Source organism: Lepisma saccharinum, chromosome 23, assembly GCF_977018435.1.
Source record: "Lepisma saccharinum chromosome 23, izLepSacc3.1, whole genome shotgun sequence".
Taxonomy (NCBI): domain Eukaryota; kingdom Metazoa; phylum Arthropoda; class Insecta; order Zygentoma; family Lepismatidae; genus Lepisma; species Lepisma saccharinum.
In genome coordinates, this window is record NC_139251.1 from 8292059 (window position 1) to 8306999 (window position 14941).

Sequence of the window (14941 nt, forward strand, 5' to 3'; positions counted from 1 at the left end):
TATATAGACAGAAAACATTTAACAAACATACAAGTCTTAAGTTCTATCGTAATTTATGTAATTTTAGTATATTCCTTTTCAAAGTTGCGGTCAGGCAAAATAAGTCCACAATGTTTTCTAAGTCCACACTGTTTTCACTTTTGATGGTATCATTAAATGTTTTACACGTATTCCAAATTCGAGATATTGTCAGAGCGTTGGTTCTATTACGATGGAGGCTGAAGAGTTGCTTTCCTGGTCGTAATTTGCTTGAGGGGACGTAGAAGTCGAGCTGTGACAGGGCGAAAGGAGCTTCAATGAGATTATTTAAAATTTTGTGGAGGAAAATGAGCTGATGCATGATGCGTCTGTTGTTGAGAGTTGTTAGGTTAAAATATCTGAGAAGGTTCTTACGGGATTCCATTTGAGGGTATATACCATCTAGTTTGTACTTTAAGTGTCTTAAGAATTTACTTTGAATTTGTTCTATTTTGTTTATATCTTGCTGGGTTTGAGGGTGCCACACTATGCTTGCATATTCAATTTTCGCTCTAACGTAAGCATTATAGAGTATCATTAAGCTTCCGACATTTTTGAACTCTTTGCATGTACGCATTATAAATCCCAGAAGTCTGTAAGCCTCGTTTGTTATGAAGTTAACGTGCCCGTGAAATCTAAGTAATCAAATGTAATCAAACAAACTCCTAGATCTTTGATTGTTTCTACCCGTTTTAATTTTTATTTATTTATGCAAGAGTCGTATTTTATTGATGTAGTGTTTCGAGTATATGACATTTGGTAACATTTTTCGCTTTTTAAGATTAGTTTGTTGCTTCGCACCATTCCACAAGACCTTTATGTCCGCATGTAACTCGGTGCAGTCACTGTAACTGCAAATCGTTTTGTATATTTTTAAATCGTCCGCAAAAAGTAGTTTACCTGATTGATTCAGATGTGCTTGAAGATCATTTATGTACATGAGAAACAATAAGGGACCAAGGTTAGAGCCTTGGGGAACTCCGGAAGTAATCGGAAGTATTTCCCTGAAACGTGACGTACTGTTTGCGGTTTGTTAAGTAGGATTGACACAATTGCAACAATGCATTCGATAGATTGTATGATTTAAGCTTTTATATTAAGATTCTATGGTTTACGGTATCAAACGCTTTCGAAAAATCTGTATATATTACATCTACTTGAGCTCCGCTATCCATCGCGGTTGCGATAAAATGAGTGATTTCTGATAGGTTGTACAGACAGACTTTTTACATAAGAAACCATGTTGATAAGGAGAGATCACTGATCGTACGAGGGTCACTATTTATATTTTGAGCCTTGGCAACACTGATTGAAGTTAGGCGCGATTTGACGTTTGCACGGAATCGTCTGGCATTATTGACCATAACGTACTTCAAATGTTTTGTCAATAGCTTCATTTGTGTTGTTTATGTTGCCTTGGAGATTGTGCGACAACAATAAAATGGAATTAACTCGTGAACATTTTCGTGCGATGATTTTTTTACGATTTTCGACGTGGATTATCAAGACAAGAATGCATCGATCAACTTACTTCCACATTTGGCGATGAAGCCCCATCTTTTGCCACTGTGAAACGTTGGTATAACGAATTTAATCGTGGCCGCCATTCGCTCACCGACGAGATTCGCGAAAGTCGTCCAAAATCAGTTGTTGTTCAAGAAAACATTGATGCTGTGCAAAACCTAATATTGCAAGATCGTCATGTGACATACTGTGAGATTGAGGCAACCATAGACATTAGTTCCACCAGCATATATAAAATATTACATGATAATTTAGCTGTGAGAAAGATATGTTCTCGTTGGAACCCCCACAATTTGACAAAAACTCAAAAAGACGCTCGCGTCAATTGGTGCAAACAAATGCTCAATAAATACAATCGTGGTGCTTCAAAAGACGTATATAAGATTGTAACAGGTGACGAATCATGGATATATGCATATGAGCCGGAACGTAAACAGCAGTCGACTGTATGGGTGTTTCACGATGAACCCAATCCAACAAAAGTTGTTTGCGCTCGAAGCACATCGAAACAAATGATCGCCTGTTTTTTCGGGAAAACTGGTCATGTGGCAACTGTGCCTTTAGAGGAACGTAGAACGGTCAACTCTGAATGGTACACAAGAATTTGTTTGCCAGAGGTCTTCGGTCAAATACGGAAAACAAACAAACGCCGTCGGATCATTCTTCATCAAGACAATGCCAGCTGTCACACATCTCGTCTAACAACCGACTTTATGAACAGTCAAAAAATCGAATTGATGGGTCATCCGCAGTACAGTCCTGATTTGGCACCCAATGACTTCTTCTTGTTCCCGAATGTCAAGAATAAATTGCGTGGACAACGATTTTCGTCGGCGGAAGACGCCGTTGATGTGTTCAAAAACCATATTATGGAGGTGTCTCAAGAAGATTGGAAAAACTGCTTTGACAAATGGTTCGAACGAATGCAAAAGTGTATTGACCATAAAGGAGAATACTTCGAAAAACAATAAAGCAGTTTTCAATGCCAAATTCCTGTTTTTGTCATTGTTAGGCTCAAAATATAAATAGTGACACTCGTATGTGATAAGAAATGTGCTTGTAAAGAATTTGCTCTAAGAGCTTGGCAGGTGATGCCAGGACTGCTATCGGCCTGTAATTCTCTACATCATTTTGCTTATTTGTTTTTGGTATCGGGGTAATTTTTGCTAATTTCCAAAAATCTGGAAATGTTGAGGTGGAAAGTACAAGATTGAACAGCGTGTGCAGGGGGTATTTGAGTATCTCACCGCATCCTTTAAGTATGTAAGGCGGAATTTTATCGAAACCAATAGATGTTTTCGGTTTAAGATTTTTAATGGCATCTTCGATTTCTTTAAGACTAATATCTGATAGGTTTAGTTTATCGATTTCACTGTAAGATTGAATATTCAAAGTCTTATTTTTACATCATCCTCCCGGTACAACAATTGAAAATATTTAGCAAACGCTGTTGTTACTTCTAGAGTGTCGGAAAGTACTTTACCTTTATATTGAAAAGGTTCTGCAAAGCTGAAGATGAGATTAGGGGTATGAAGTATGTTATACTCTGTGCTTGAAATATAATGCTTATATACTTTTTGAATCCCTCGTTTAACAATATGTATAAGTACATATATTTTTTTTGCTTTATTCAAACTGTTCAATGTTTACAGGACAGTTTACTAGAAAAAGTATTTCCATATTAAAATATACATCTTTATATGCATGCTGCCAGAAAACATGCAAGCAATTTTAAGTGTGTTTTCTTTTCATAAAAAAGTACATTTAAATTAAAAAATCCGATTTAAACATAAAATCAACAAAATGATTTCTTAAAATAAAAATCATCATTTCATCCACCGTGCATGTGTGGTAAAGCTAATGAATGCACTTTATTTTATACTAGATTTCAACTAGTAAGAACAGCTGAATGTAGTAGTAAAACATAAATTCTGTTCATTTCGTTGGTCGTGAGGTTGACATTTTCTCACGTTAACAGAGAGGGAACCATTAGAAGATGTACTTTAGCGTTGGTACTATTATAACACCATTAAGCCTGGTTTCCATTAATTAAAAAATCTCAATATGCTAACCAAGGCATACATTTATTTTCTTTTAAAACATAAACTAAACGTAACGTTTCAATCTTCTAGCAAGGTCTTCTTCAGACTCTGTATCAAGTACAAATGAAACAAGTTACAAAACAGGAAGATATATAGGGGAAAGTGGGGTAAGACCGGGTAGCTAACACTCGAAGGCTTGCTGGAGCTAAACTATTTGACCTAGAGTTTGTCAGATTTAAGTAAAATATGCATTGTTTAACTGAGTACACTATATATCATTCCTGAAAAGTCATAGCTGCACTACTTTTTTATCAATGATTGTTTTCTGAAAAAAGTCATATGTTAACTTTATGGGAAAATACAAACGAGATTTTCAGTGGAAAAGTCGCAAAAAAAATTATTTTATATCTATGACAAATTGGTTCATGCCTTACCTGAACAATTCAAGAATATAGTTACAGAAATCACAAATAAAGTAGTTGTCTTCTTCCTCCGCTCCACTGCAGCTTTCGTGGGACCAGCCAAGACACTTTCCACTTTGGATCCACCCTTCTCCTTGTTCTGAGTTAGAAAATACATCATTACAAAAAATATAATTTAGTCTTAAATGATTGGGCAATGATGGGTAGTGCCCGGTCTTGCCCCGCTCGACGTACCCGGTCTTACTCCGAGTGCAGAGGTTATAAAAATTAAACAGAACCACGCTACTGTTGGACTAAATCCGTATTGTTTGTTAGGGTATAAATCCTTAGTGAACATATAATAAGCTGGACTAAAGAGCGTTTTGAACTGTAGTGACTATTAAATAAGGATGGTTTAAAAACAAAAGAACATTAGTGAGATGACATCGTAAAACAAACTCTCCTACACAGACGCCGTGAATTCAACAGCAACAACACGCCAATATGGCCGCTGCTTCTTCTTGACTAGTGGAGTGGAGTTCACAATTTCCCCTAGAGAGGATAACTAGTGATGCCAGAACCAAGGTACCCGGTTTCACCCCACTATCCGATCTTACCCCACCTTCCCCTATACACAAAAATCACTCCACTCCAGACAAGATTATTAGAAAGTTGTCCGTTCTGGAACATTCCAGCAGGTGGCTTACCATAGTCAACTGTACTTTCACCTGACAGGCGATTTAACTAAACATTTCCTATCATCTGGAAAGTGGTTGGACTCTGTCTTACGCTTTTTTCCTTTCTTTCTTCATTCCTCTTCCTTCTTCTCTCCTCTTTCGCTCTTGTCCTTTCCACTCTTTCTAACACCTTCTTCCATAATTTGTTTATATTCAGTCCGCTATTCCAGTTCATTGTGTCTTTATCCCCTTTCTTCTCTATTTCCTTGGCCTCCTTCCATTTTCTCACTAGTACTCTCTTCTCCCTTCCTATCTGCTTAGCCTCATCCCACTCTATGTCATGTCCTGTTTCTCTCGTGTGTTTAAATACCGCATTTCTCTCCCTCTTAAGTCGTACATCATCCCTATGTTGTTTCAACCTGTCTTTCAGCCTCTTTTTCGTTTCTCCTATATACACACTCTGACATTCTTTACACTTCACTTCGTAGATAATCCCTTCCTCTTCCTCTTCTCTGTTTTCCTTTTTTTCTTTTTTGCATTCCTCGCTATTCTTAAGATGTCTTGCCCTCACTTCCTGTAAGTTTTAATGGCCGCTTTCTTAAGGAATTTTCATATTTTTTCTGTAGTCTTCCCCATACTCCTTATTCCTTGTAAAGAGTACAACCACTTTCCAGATGATAGAAAATGTTTAGTTAAATCGCCTGTAAGGTGAAAGTACAGTTGACTAGGGAAGGCCACCTGCTGGAATGTTCCAGAAAAAAACAACTTTCTAATAAACTTGTGTCTGGAGTGGAGTGATTTTTGTGTATATATATCTTCCTGATTTGTACCTTGTTTCATTTGTACTTGATACAGAGTCTGAAGAAGACCTTGCTAGAACGTTGAAACGTTACGTTTAATTTATGTTTTAAAATAAAATAAATTTCTGCCTTGGTCAGCATATTGAATTTTTCATGGTACTATTACTTACATTTCATAATATTTTATATAAATCATTTTTTTTAATAAGTCTCTTTTAACTTGTTATTTATTATTCATAGGATATTAATGAGACGATTAGTAATGCCACCACAAATACATTTTTCAAAATTTTGTATATCTCTGTGATAAAGCCTTTAAATATTGGAATACCAGTTTCCATCGTTACAATACAAAGTTCCTCAAATTGATTGTCGAAGTTTTAAAGATAATGTCAGACGTATGACATTTCAGATATACTACATTTAACTGGTATTGAAATGTTCCAATTTGTAGATAAGTGAAGCAGATATTGCATGTGTGTACCATTCTTAATACATTAATATACACAATACGCAATTTCTTTCCAGACTCGTTAGATGGAGTCCTTCTTGAATATACATTTCGTTTATACAATTCCCGACATAAATAAAAATTTGCTTTTCACTTCACGAAGTCAATCTTGGATGGTGATCGTGGGGGGGATATATAGTGAAGCATTGTTACGCATTCTTAGTGGCTTCCGTTAAATAGGTAAACTGTTGTTTGTGGGATGTGAAATTCCTTTGCTGCTTTTTAGTTGCTTTCCTAGATCTCCGCTGGAAAGCCTCTTTAACGTAGTCCACTTGTACTAGAGATCAATTTCTACTGGCAGTAATGAACATCACAGAAATACAAGTTTATACTGAAATATGTGCTAGTGGAGGAGCTGTATACGTCAATAGATGTCGGATGTTGAACATAAACTACAGGTGGCGCAACGCAAGATAAGTGATATGACTGAACGCACGATTTTCAACGAATTTCAAAACTTTTACCTTCGATGTTTGCCGAAATGCATTTCTTGTTAAACAAAACGCTTTCCTTATTGGGTTATACACCTTAGGTATAGTTTTCGCAGCATAATACATAGCTGGTCAGGATACGAGAAACTGCACACATAGCGAAATGCTGTGTGGTTAAGGGTTGTGCGAGAAGTGAGGTTACGAGGTAAGTCGAGGGGGTGGGGGTGGGGGTCGAACTCACTACACATGTGAACTATTGGGTTAAAAATTTAAATTTAAATTATAATTGAGTAGTGTGCAAGCCCGAAAACACAAACTGACTAAAGTTTCATTTTGAAGGAAACGGCATAATACAAATTTAACATCATGGAGAGCATTTGCATAATATTTAAATGCTACTTTTTTCTGGGTAGAGAGTCGTCGACCGTAGAGGGCATTTTTTAATATTTTTTTTTCATTTGCATTTTTTTCAATTTGCTATTATTATTACGTGTCCCTTATTTCTTTCCATTTATTTTAATTATTTGCAGGATAGCGATGCGAGTTCTACAACACCAAGTTTCTGACTACATGAGGTACGAAAAATACCAAGAAAATATATTTATTTTTTTGAAGCTTGTGCAGAAATAGTAGAATTATTTACTTATTATTTTTCTTCACGGTATTAGGTTACTGCATTTTGTATCATCGTGCAACACTAGTTATTAATTTTCTCAATGGCACATTATATGCTAGTTCATTGATTGATTGACTTGATTTATTTTACTTCGCCTTTTGTGCCACTTTTGGCTAATTTGCGGAGATGAGAGTGATGATATGATGAAAATTATGAAAGTGATGAATTGACGCTCACAGACACCCATGCCCAGACCAAAATTCGAAACCGGTACCCCTGGTCTCGTAGCGCGAAGTATTAGCCACTCCGCCACGGGGGCGTCATATGCGTGTGCATGTACGTACGCAGAGTGTTTCTGCGACCGTATAACAGACTTGAAGGGACGATGGAAGGGAACAAACGCAACAATATGAAATAGGTAATCTTGGTCCGGAAATGCCCCAGTCAAAAGTTACAAGCGAAAACTTTCGAAGGGCAGGCTACAACGCACAACGCATAGGGGAACCATAATAGAAACGGAAGATAATCCTCCGCGCATGCCTTCGAAAAGACGTAACGTCATACGCGACGTTTGTTAGTCTAGAAGCACGAGTGTCGCGGCTGTAATCAGTGCAAATGAGTATCCGCTAGAGGAACTGGCTGATATGGGTTTGTGTATGGACGAGCAAATGGGTATAGTAGGGCAGAAGAAAAGTTCTATCGGACCACGTATCCACGGCGCAGACAACCAGCGTACACCGTGTTTCTCACACATTTCCAAGGATTACGGGAAACATGGCAATTGCGACGTCAATTCCACGATCAAGGAGGACGAAGAACTGCAAGGACACCCAACCTGGAAGAAGCAGTGCTGGATCGGGTGGAAAGACAAACACCCATTAGTACACGGGCTGTGGCACGTGAAATTGATGTGACCCAAAGTACTGTGTGGAATGTTCTGAGGAAGAAGCAGCTGCATCCTTACCATCCGCAGCATGTCCATACCTTTGGACCAGCTGATTTCGCACTCCGCGTTGTGTTTAGTAAATGGTTTTAATAGTTCCGCATCTTTCACAGCCACGATTAACTGGACCAGTGTACAGTGTGTTCTGACAGAAATTCTCCCCGAATAATTGGAACATGTCCCACTTCTCGTTCGTTAAAGCCTGTGGTTTCAGCATGATGGGTCCCCAGCCCACTTCGTAGCTGGTGCTCGTGATATTCTGACGCAGACCTTCCCTAAGCTGTAAATAGGGAGAAGCGGAATTGTTGCTTGGCCTACAAGTTCTCCTGATCCGACCCTACTTGATTTTTTTTTTATGTGGGGTCATCTCAAAAGTGTTGTCTACCTGTGAGTAATGTAGAGGAACTCTTGGCAAGAATCCTTGCAGACTGTGATCTGGCCCGAACGACTCCTGTCATATTAGAGCGGATGCAATATAGCTTATTGCGACGCTGTTAAGCCTGTCACGGAGCAGGGGGCGTCACTTTGAACAACTGCTGTAATAATGGTTGTAGTTTTTACTCATTAAAGACAGGACAGTGATCCTCCTGTGTTTGTTTTCTACTTCCCCAGACATGTTTTATGGTTACGCTTCGTGTTGTGTATGGTTGCCTGACTTTCGAGTGTTTTGGATTGTAACTTTTGACTGAGACATTATCGGACCAGGGTTTCCCTTTCTCATTTTGTTCAGTTTGTTCCCTTCAGTTATCCCTGCAAGTCTGTAACACGGTCACAGGAACACCCTCAGGGGGTTCATAAAGTCCTGCAGGAAACTAAAGCTTTATAACTTGAAAATTACTAAGTTTAATAACGAAAAAAATGTGTGTTCTTACAGCAAGCTTCAAAGTTATTTTCTGCTTGTTAAGGTTCATGGCACAGCCTCCAATTGTGCACCATTCACGTCCAAACACTGTTGCAGTCTTCTTGCGAAACCACGAATAGAGTGCTGACGGTGCTCGTCTGGGATATTCAGAATCACATAACTTATTTTGTCTTTCAGGTCGTCCAGATTAGCTGGCTTCTGTGAATACTCCTCGGTCTTTACATGTTCCCACAGCTAGTAATCGAAAGGTGTCAAGTTTGGTGATCTTGCAGGCCAAGGTGCGGGTCCTCTTCGGCCAATCCATCTCTCGTGGGCATAATACGGCGGTGCACCATCTTGTTGCACGTGGACCTCATTGATGATGCCTAATCTAATAAGTTCTGGCGCAAGGAATGTCTGTAGCATATTCAGATAGCTGTTGCCATTTACCGTGTCTTCCTCGAAGAAAAATGGACCAATGATAAGGTCCATTGAAACCGCACACCACACAGTGACTTTCGGACTACCCCACGTTTGCACCTCGAACTCATGTGGATTTTCAACCCGGCAAATTCGACAGTTATGCCTGTTTACTTTTCCCGATACATGAAACGTGGCCTCATCTGAGAACAGAATCCGAGACAGGTCACTATCACCTTGTAAATGGGTAAGCATTCTTTCAGAAAATTCCATTCTCACGTCACAGTTTTCGTCTATCAGCTCGTGTACAAATTTTAACTTGTAGGGCCGGGCCCTCACCTTCTTGCGTACGATCTTGTGTAACGTTGACTTCGGTATTCCCAGTTTCAACGATCTTCGTTTAAGCGATTTTATTGGACTCCGGCACACACTGTCCTGCACTGTCTGAATCACATTGTCACTCGTTCCTGGCCTTCCACTACGTGGCAAATCTGACACCCTTCCGTGGTCGTGAGGACAACATGTTGTACTTTCCTTGCATTCTGTCGTCTGTTCCAATCGGTTGTTAACAAGAGGTACGTACCCGTTCTCTCTTTCTATTGTTGCTCGCCTACGACCTTCACCTTACCTTCGTCGCACATTTCCCTTTGTTTCGAACCGAATCTGCAGGAGAGAAATTACACTTCAAGACACTTCAAGGGGTACAATTACCTCTCGCTGTCTGTCCAGCTTTCATCCTTCCTTTGGCTCTACACGCCATTGATTCAGATAAATCGCACTTTAGAGGAATTACAGGTCGTACTTTCACGTTCCTCAATGAACGTTTACACTTTCATTCTCATAGCTGGGCACTTCAGTTGTCAAGTCAGATATATCGACATTAATGTCGATTAATGATGGGCAAATAGTCAATTGAATCCAGTAATGATGTTAAATCCAATCCAACTTTTCAATTAAATTGTTAAAATACTCACATATTTTAATTAGTGTATTTATTATAATCTTAATTATTATCATCATCATTATTAATTTAGATCATAATTACTGTAATTGTCATTTCTAATAGTAAAAGTCAAAATATTAAAAAGAAGAAGGAAGAGGAATGAAGAAAAAATTGATAATGAAAATGAGCTTGAGAAACCACTTTCCAGATGAAAGGAAATGTTTATCTAAATCGCCTGTCAGTTGAAACTACAGTTGACAGGAGAAGGACACATGCCCGAACACCTGAAAAGATTTTAAAATAAAATAAATTCTGCCTTGTTCAGGGTGTCGTGCGACTAGCGCACGTACATCGAGCGCAAGAGGAAATTTCGTACATCGAGCGCACACTTCCTGAATTACCTTTAAAAGACCCTACAACGAGTGCACACATATTTTTCTACCTTTATGATTAAATGACAACCTTCCCTCATTTTCTTCAGACTTGGGACTGGACAATGTGTAATCTAATACACAATGGTGGTTTAAAGGTTGTTGTCTATTAGCAACGGTTTCGTCAGATTTCTTAGGATACTTTTTAATTCAGCACTCAGCTTCGTAATAACCTTTCACAATAATTAGGGATGTGACGAAGCTGAAAATTCACCGATGCCAATGTACTCACCGATAATTTTTCGAACCGATACCGATGCCGATATTTAACCAATTCCGATACATAAGGTTATTAAACAGAAATGAGATGTTATTTTCAGCTTGACAAAAATAAATTTGCTATGTACATTTCTATTGCATATCATATGTATATACATATACATTCTCAAGGGATGCAAATGTACATTTGCATCTACAAAGGGTGGTTATGTGAACCTTTAAGAAGAACATGGATTCTCAAGAGATTTAGTATTAGTACACAAGCAGTTCTTTGAAATTCAAAATGAATTCCTTAATGTTGGAAATTTACTGCTACCAGATTCAACTTCAGAAACACGAGTTTTTGGAAGCACTTCAAGAAGTAACCTACTTCTTCTTTTATCACAAATCTGTTCAGCAACACTGAACACTGAATACTGATGCAGCAGGTATGCCCAAATATTTTCTCAGCACTTGCTTCAGGTTTGAATACTCACTTCTGAATTTCCAATTAGGTTGATCATCTGAATGAGAGTTTGCAATAATTGTATTACAAAAACTCTACAATAACGATGAATCATAACCTAATTTTCAATAAATCTTACAAAACTAAAATATAAAACTTATTAGAAGGTAAAACTCTAGTATAATCTGTACCGGTTTAAATATCGGATTTTTGCCGATGTCGATACCCATGCCGATATGTCAATTTCTGCCGATTTTCATACATCTGTAATCGGCTTCGGCACATCCCTAACAATAATGTTTTCAATCGGCAATAGCCTCGTCACATAAGGATATTGGTTTTCAATCAAACTTGGACACATACGATAGACCTCTCAGGTAGTGAAGAAAGTCTTCAGTTTCCGCATATTTTTCTAGAATGGCTTGTATGCGTCTGTCTGTTTCAATGTAATTGCGTCTCCTCTTCCTGCTTTGGATTCCCAAGTCTTGAGTCATTATCCTGACCCTTATCTCTTCCGCTTCTTCTTTCATTTTCTGGAGAATTAGGTAAACATTTGGATTCGGTCGTAACCAAAGAGTCCAGGAATTTTGTTAAATTTAGATTTAGATTGCTAAGCCTAGTTGCTATCTGCCTCCACAGACACTGGTTAAAATGATAATTACAACAAGACACGAAAGTCTGTTGGAACACATCTCTGATCGTCTGTATCACCGCTACCTCAAAGTCCAATTTAACGGTTTTCGGAGACCAAGCCCGACGTTTTAACACTTCAAAAAGTTGGACGTACGTCGACTTCTTCTTATCCTCCAGTAAGACGAACACCGCTGCAATTTTTTTTTTGTTTCTTTTTATGAACTTCCACAATCAGCATGGATTGTATAAATCTGATGAAACTGTTTAGAACAGCTTTTGAATGTGCCGTCTAAGGAGAAAGAGTCTCTGGATTGTAATAACTTTCTGCCACTGTCACTTCCAAATATCATGAGGAACCTCGTCCCATCGGGAAGTTGCAGCATCTCCTCCTCACTGAATGAAATTTCGGAACTGTCGGCCGGATTTTGCGTAGTCCCCAGAGCTCTTCCGCGTTCTTCGGACAGATTGCCTTTCACGTTCTCGTATCTAGGAACTATGGTCACCAATTCGTATCCCCTGTTGAAGAGTTTACCAAACTATTGGTTTTAGATGGCGTTGACTTGCGTCGAAAGTCCTCTCTGGCTCTTTCCCTTCACTTATACTTGGCTTTCTCTACTTCCGACTCAGCAACGTTTGGCACACATTGGTGAGATGTCGATATCAAAACATCGTTGTTCGATGACGTTTTCACTGAAACCTTGGGCTTGAGTTGCCGTTCCTTCACACACCGCCTGTGGATAATGTTCTCAGTTTGACGGCCAACACGGTACCGATATCAGTAGAGCTGAATACTAGGTTTACTCTTGTAAGTGATGATTACTTCCATTTGAAAACACTACACAAAAACAAAGCGCTCTGAACCACGACATTCTTACTACAAATACTTTGCAAAGAATGAACCCACTTTACAAATTTCAATCTCCTCCTTGCCTGCACCTTAGATATGATAGGGTGGTGACTCAGTTATGTGACCTTCATGTGATCTCGATGAACGCTTCTCTTCTCTGTGTGCTCCAAATACCGTGAGCTCGATACACGTGCGCTTGGAATACGTAATCTTGGTCAGCATATTGAGTTTTTGGTTATCATCGAAATATGTTTTAATGGTGTTATAAATTATATAAAGGTGTAAAAAAAATTGAAATGGGATTTGAACCTAAATTAAACTTAATAATAGAAAACTATAATAATATATACTGGAGCGATAACCAATAATTGCAATTATCTCTGTATTACATACTTATTTTATCCTTAGAAATAATTTTTGCGTTATTTTCAGGATGACATCAAAGTTATGTGAATTCAAGTGATGTAACCATGAGCACTACACAATTGATTGCTTTAATATGTTATTTCCTATCACCGATGCACTGTATTAATTAATAATATAATAAACTAATCTAGCATCCCAAGTTAGCAGTTTCTTTATTTTCTTCCTAATATTCTTACATGCATATGGATGCACACCAGTCCCTTACAATTTCCAGACCCCCCAAAATTACACATTTGAACCCAGTTACAGAAGCCTGTAATATTATCATTGTTAAGATCAGCAGAGAACATATCAATGTTCTCTAGAAACCTTTTCCTTGTAACTAAACGGTTCCGGATATTATACCCGGTGGAAGCACATAGCGATTCGGATTCCACTTTAAACTGTATGTCCAGTCTCAATTAGCCGTACTCTGCATAAAGTGGAAATCAATCAATTTAAAGACCGTCTACTTCATTTTGGTGCTTAACCGAAATATTGGATTTAAAGGACGGAATTCATATGATTATATCTGTTAATTTCCTACGACGGCGGGGTGTGAACGACTCAACACTAGGTCTGCAAACAGACCTACGCAGGCGCCGATGCTAAGAATCAACTATTTTAGCCAACCCCGGTTGGTAGCTAAGCAAAGTACTTCACTTGATTGTTTCTTAAATGTGCGTGACGTAACGTTGGAACAAATATTGAAATAGCACATACAAGATGTGTGTAATGCTCTGCGGAAATGAAGATTCATGAATGAAAACGTTCATTCTGTGTTTATTGTTTGTAACGAACATTAACGTCGAAGTTGAATTATGTATTCTGCCTTGCTTGTATTTGATACTGAAAATTATTTGTACTGATGCATTTTGTGGGAACCCGTCGTATTCCACAGCACATACGGATTGATTGACCACGGAGAGAAGAGAAATGCACAATGCCTGATCTGTTGTGCAGTCTACTTTAAAAAAATCTACACATTTATTGTTCAAAAATCAGACAAGTATCGCGTACGAAATATAGGTCCAAGCTTTTGCATTGAAGTATGCATTTCTACACGTCTGTGAACTTACCTACGAGATGTGAAAGAACAGTGTTGCAATATACACATATAAAGAGCAACAACAAACACATACTCGAAACAACAGTGCGATAGAGGCAAATATCAAAGAAGTAATGGAAATAGTGTTGCTGTATTATAAAGATATTGACAAATGTATTACATATGGAGGGAGAATGACAGATGTTCAAAATCGTTTGAATAAACTGTCCCTCTTTTGGGTCGGGGAGAATGCGCACACTTTTCAAAAATATATTGTGTTTTCCCCGTCTGATCTGTATTTTGTAACGTATTAGATTTCAATGTATTCTTAGCTCTTGAAGAAGATTAAAGGACTAGTACGTATATTGAAATGTTATTAAAGGAAATGTTTTAAAGTTTATAGCAAATAAAAGTGAAAATTTATGTGTAATATTGTTTGTTAATATGTTAAGTTTAAACAGTTGAGCATTCAAGAGGTATTCGAAAAGATCATTCACATTAACTGCATGAAATGCTGTTTCTGAAGACTACCTGCCCTGACATTTATTCTTGGGCATAAGTTACTCATAAGCTAATATGCAGTAGTATCTAAGACGTTAATCCAAATGGATGTCCTGTATTTGAATGAAAAGCTTCGATGGCTTAACTTGTACGTTATTACCTTTGAATCAAGTTGTCATGAATTATATTCAAAGGTTCCTATCCTAATTTAAGCTGTAGGTCGAATACCAATTAAACTATCGAAG

At 38.1% G+C, this 14941-nt stretch overlaps 1 long non-coding RNA gene across 3 annotated transcripts in view; it reads left to right on the forward strand.

Moving 5' to 3' along the window:
- LOC146005343 (uncharacterized) overlaps nucleotides 1–13307 on the forward strand; it is a 113534-nt gene extending 100227 nt beyond the window's left edge. For all 3 annotated transcript variants that reach the window (XR_014444012.1, XR_014444010.1, XR_014444011.1), the window contains 2 exons: nucleotides 6935–6979; nucleotides 13175–13307. This is a non-coding gene — a long non-coding RNA (uncharacterized LOC146005343). The remainder of the gene's footprint in view (nucleotides 1–6934; nucleotides 6980–13174) is intronic.
- Nucleotides 13308–14941: the final 1634 nt, after the last annotated feature.